The following is a 6,000-nucleotide window of genomic DNA, read 5'->3' on the forward strand; positions in this document are numbered from 1 at the left end:
AAATACGTAAAACTCTAGTCACTGGAAACTAATCAAGTTAAATGAATCTTAATAATTATATAATTTGGAATTAATTGAAGACAAGCCACTGGAACACACTTCTCACGATGTTTTATTCGTGCATTTTACAAAATTTTTGTCTCTGCGTTACATAGTTTTATCTATGCACTGTTCCAAATAAAGAAATAGCCATACCTGTCTGTTAGTGACGCTGTACAATAAAACTTTTCATACTCGTTAAGCTTTTCGTTCGAAATATCGCGGAGTTTCATAACTCAAAACTGGCCAGTTCAAATCCTCGTATCGTTCAAATGGTTGTTTCGATGTGTACTTATTATGTACAAATTTTCTTAAAGTTTGTAAAACTGTGACAATATCATGTTGTGTGTGTGAGTTAGTAAATCAGGGTACACGAATGGTGTTTCTTTTTGTTCACTGAGTGTATACGACCATATCCGCGCCACGTCACTGTTAGTTTGTTTGGAGGGTAGTGATAGTAGGCCTAACCTAAGAGGGCATTCTTATTTTCACTTGCGTCGCTTGATTTGCAGTGTCGAATGTAAAACAACGTCTTTAAGAAATTCTAGTCCATTACTATATTAAATTAAAGGGACTTGTTACATCACAGCTACATGAGGACATTTAAGTATTTCAGTATGTTTGGCGAAAATAATACAAAAGATAAAGTAACGAACGATGGTTCAAATACAGATGATATAGTATTTAAGCGAAAACGAATATTTCTCTTATTTTGGTAATTAGTGGTCTGATATATTATTACAAGCATACAGGTTTCAATTGGCCTTCTGGAGGATGTGAATTTCAATGCTGGTGATTCGCGTTAGATTTTAAACAATACCACATAATATTTCTTGCACATTAAGTTTTGGTTGTATTGTATCAGCAACAGTGAATCTTCTAGCGTGTGCTGTCGTACTAGAATGACTAATTTACAGAAACACATTTTAAAAGTCATTTCTAAGAAACTTCACGCAAAAATGGAACATTTTCTGGAATACAAAAAAAATTTCCTACTTTTTTATACACAGATTTAGGGTTCGAATCTCCGCCTCACCACGCAGAATCTTCCTTTCAGCAGTGGGGATAGTGTAAAGTGACGGTCAATTCCACTATTCAGCGCTTAAAGAGTAGCCTAAGAGTTGGCGGTAAGTAGTGAGGACTAACTGCCTTTCCTCTAGTCATTCACTGCTAAATTACGAAAGGGTAGAACAGACAACCTTGATGTCGCTTTGCGCGAAATTCATAACAAACCAAACCACAATCCTAAGAGAGCTTGGTACAGTATTGTAGGAGAACCTACTTAACAACCAATAAGAACACATAAGATAGTACATTACTACACATCACAATTCTAAAACAGCCTGGTACAGTATTATAGGAGAACCTAATTAACAACCAATAAGAACACTTATAAAACAATACTCAACTACATTTCACAATTCTAAAACAGCCTGGTACAGTATTATAGGAGAACCTAATTAACAACCAATAACACACCTATCAGATAATACTTTACCACATTTCACAATTTTAAGACAACGTGGTACAGTATTGTAGGATAATTTAATTAACAACCAATAAGAACAACTATAAGATACTACCTTATTAAATTTCACAATTCTAAAACAACTTGGTACAATATTATAGGAGAAACTATTTAACAACCAATAACAACACTTACAAGACAAATTTCAACAACAATTAACAATTCTAAAACAGCCTGGTACAGTGTTATAGGAGAACCTAATTAACAACCAATAAGAACACTTATAAGATAGTTCATTACTAAATTTCGCAATCCTAAGACACCCTGGTAAAGTATTATAGGAGAACCCAATTAACAACCAATAAGAACAGCTATCAGATAATACTTTACTACATTTCACAATTTTAAGACAGCGTGGTACATTATTATAGGATAATTTAATTAACAATCAATAAAAATACTTCTTCTAAGGTTGCAATTTACTACTTTTCACAATTCCTAGCATTTCACACCAAACGTGAAGAATTTTGAAATCAAACTTTTCTCCCTAGTGAAGAAAGTACATCATTTTATTCATAGCTTGTTATAATTTCATATAGTATTCTTTTATTCCGATTGTTACCAAATAAAAGACAAGTTTCTAAGTGGAGTTTTAATTCTTTTCCAAGTATTTGGCAAACGTTGAAACTTAATAATCATAAACGAAATAAAATGAATCTGGTCGCTTTCTTTACGCACACTTTAAACTTTGAAGACTATTTTACTTTCCTATTTCAGTCTCCTTGTCTATAAATTCTAACCCCATGTTCTGTTTATTCAGTCCTCGAATATATAAGTCAAGACTTACAGCATTCGTGTTCGACTATTAGTGACGTAAATTGCTTTCATAATGTTTATAATAATACGGATCTGAAATAACTAGGATACTATTACCATATTTATTATGGTTATAATACACTTCTGTAGTCTTTCGTATATTTTTTTCCTCTAGATTCAGAGAACTAAGATCCATTTCTTTTTTGTTTCATGTGTGTGTGACACGGAATTGAATGGTCTCGAAATTATAAGTTGGTAACCAACTAGAAATACCAAGTTTGGATTAACCTAGAAAAGGCGTAAGATAAATTAGATAAGTCTTAAGCAAAGAAAAACGCTATAGTATTGGTTTCATTTTGTGTTACGTGACTGCTTACGTCACAGTGGAATAGTCTCGAAATCAGAAGTTAGTAACTAACTGGAAATGTCACGCACGCCCCAGAAAACCGTTAGCGGAAGTGAGGTAGGAGTTAGCTGTGAAAATATGACTGTATTTTCTTTGAAAATTTCTAGCCGAATTTTCGTGACATTGAATCGCGTCAAAACTTACAGTTTCAAAATGTCTGTCAGTAGTTATAGAAATATACTTTTATATTAAGCTTATGCTGACATAGAAATATAACTTTATCACTGGTGGACTAATTTTGGTCATCTGTCAGTCAAGGCAACAATGGAATATTCATATATATGTAAAACGGCTCGTTTGCGTTGAGAAAATTTTTTAAGTAGAGGAGCGAACAACGTTTCGACCTTCTTCGGTCATCGTAAGGTTCACAAAGAAAGGAAGAGGTAACTGACCGGAGGCTAATCACATGTTTGAAAGGGGTTGTGTAACTGAGTGTTGGAATGTAGAGGGTGTGCTTAGATGTTTGAATATATAATTTTATATTATTTATTATTTATCTATAGACATTCCCAACAACCAATTAGCAACCCTCATAGAATTCACCACGATGAAGACAAACTTCATGTTCAACAACCACATCTATATACAAACAAATGGCCTATGCATGGGCAAGGCAGTATCACCAGCTCTGGTCAATACTTTTATGACACAAATTGAAACACAAGCAATTAACACAGCATTACATCCACCACTATACTGGTACAGACAAATATGTAGATGACAAGGTTGCAGGATTCAGATCTACAGAACACACACTTACTTGTTTCAATCACATTAACTCTATACATCCCAACATTAATTTCACATGTGAACAGGAAGAAAGCAATCAAATATGTTTTCTTAACCTCAAAATTACAAGAACCGATACACAATTTAAAAGAGAAATCCACCGAAAAATCACCCATACTGGACTACACATTCCTTGGGACTCAGCACATGAAACAAAACAAAAACTCAACATACTAAGAAACCAAATAAACACAACCATAGAACTGTGCTCACCAGATAAAATTAACGATGTATTAAATAAAATAAAACAATACTTCATCATTATCAGTAAGATTCCTCCACAAACCGTAGAAAACTTTACACGCACACACCTAGACAGAAAGCAAAATCAACCAACAAAAGTAAATATATCTCACGAATCAAAAAATTTCGAAACCATATACTGCTACATACCATATATTCCCGACATCAGCAGACAAATAGCCAACATCTGGCAAAAAACTAGTAACAAAATATGACATTCCAGTTAATACCAAATTTATTCAAAAACCAGGCACAAAACTGAGTTCTATACTATGTGAAAGCTACACTGACAAAGACCACACCAACATTATTTATAAAATACAATGTGATAACTGCCACGACTTCTATGTTGGAGGAACAAGTAGTAAAATGGAAACCAGATTCAAAGAACATAAAAAATTCATCTTCACACGTTCTCGAACACTGGAAATGAAATAAACACAACATACCCATAGAAAACGCCCAAATACTAAATAAAGAAACAAACATAAACAAACGCAAAATTAAAGAAGTCTTACTAATTCAACAACTCAAGCCCAAGATAAACCAATACAAAGTAAAACCTTTACACTTATTTTAAAAATAATATAATAAACAATAATAATAAAATAAATAAGATAAACTTATATATTCAAACATCTGAGCACGTCCTCTACATTCCGACACTCAGTTGCACAACCCCTTTCAAACATGTGGTCAGTTTCCGGTCAGTTACCTCTTCCTTTCTTTGTGAACCTGACGATGACAGAAGAATATCGAAACGTTGTTCGCTCCTCTACGTAAAAATTTTTCTAAACCAAAACGAGCCGTTTTTACATATATATGAAAGGGCGACTATTTTGGGTGTGACGGAGATTCGATTCCGCAACTATCAGATTGCAAGTGGAGTCCCCTAAATTTCTGGCCTCTGACACCATATACAAAATAAAATGTTTGATGGCACTTCCTAAAAACCCGTGGCCTCTCCTTCCCAAATGTACGAATAGAGATAATCGAAACACCGTCACGTGATTTCGTTTAATTCAGTTTCTGTTGATTACTTGTTATTATATATACGTATGTCAACAAATCAGGTGGCATTGGACTTTATACTCATAGGTCGAAAGTATTACAAACGCGAAAACAAAGAGTCACAGTATGATATCTTCCTGAGACCAATAAATATTAAGTGTCAAGTAAATCATGTAACATTTGCATGTTATGTTATGTACTAAACATTATGATAAGCCTACTTGTTCAGTTGAATGTCATCTCTGTAAGAACTTTCAAGGAACTTCCTTCATAGGTACCACTTGAAATAATTTCAAACGTTCATCACTACCAAGGAAAAAAATCTCAAGAATATGGTTTCAAATTCATGTACTTTATCTTAACTGTTAGAAATAAATAATCGAGGGGGTGTAGCTCAGTGGTAGAGCATTCGACTGCAGATCGAGAGGTCCCTGGTTCAATCCCGGGCGCCCCCTATGTGTGTTCCTTTGTCTAGTGTGCCAACATCATAAACGGTGACTGAGATTGTTAACATAATTTTACGTTGGAGGGGGAAAAAAAGATAATTCACAATTTTTTTTCGAAATTACTTGAATGCTTGTCTCGAATCTGTGATTCAAATATCGAAAAGTGGAATTTCTTCTCAACTAAATACGTAAAACTCTAGTCACTGGAAACTAATCAAGTTAAATGAATCTTAATAATTATATAATTTGGAATTAATTGAAGACAAGCCACTGGAACACACTTCTCACGATGTTTTATTCGTGCATTTTACAAAATTTTTGTCTCTGCGTTACATAGTTTTCTCTATGCACTGTTCCAAATAAAGAAATAGCCATACCTGTTTGTTAGTGACGCTGTACAATAAAACTTTTCATACTCGTCAAGCTTTTCGTTCGAAATATCGCGGAGTTTCATAACTCAAAACTGGCCAGTTCAAATCCTCGTATCGTTCAAATGGTTGTTTCGATGTGTACTTATTATGTACAAATTTTCTTAAAGTTTGTAAAACTGTGACAATATCATGTTGTGTGTGTGAGTTAGTAAATCAGGGTACACGAATAGTGTTTCTTTTTGTTCACTGAGTGTATACGACCATATCCGCGCCACGTCACTGTTAGTTTGTTTGGAGGGTAGTGATAGTAGGCCTAACCTAAGAGGGCATTCTTATTTTCACTTGCGTCGCTTGATTTGCAGTGTCGAATGTAAAACAACGTCTTTAAGAAATTCTAGTCCATTACTATAT

General features: G+C 34.0%; 1 non-coding gene across 1 annotated transcript; it reads left to right on the top strand.

Moving 5' to 3' along the window:
* Nucleotides 1-5,155: 5,155 nt before the first annotated feature.
* On the top strand, nt 5,156-5,227 carry TRNAC-GCA (transfer RNA cysteine (anticodon GCA)). The gene has a single exon. It is a non-coding gene; the product is annotated as a tRNA-Cys (tRNA).
* Nucleotides 5,228-6,000: the final 773 nt, after the last annotated feature.

The sequence above is a fragment of the Tachypleus tridentatus genome, chromosome 7 (genome assembly GCF_004210375.1).
Source record: "Tachypleus tridentatus isolate NWPU-2018 chromosome 7, ASM421037v1, whole genome shotgun sequence".
NCBI classification, from domain to species: domain Eukaryota; kingdom Metazoa; phylum Arthropoda; class Merostomata; order Xiphosura; family Limulidae; genus Tachypleus; species Tachypleus tridentatus.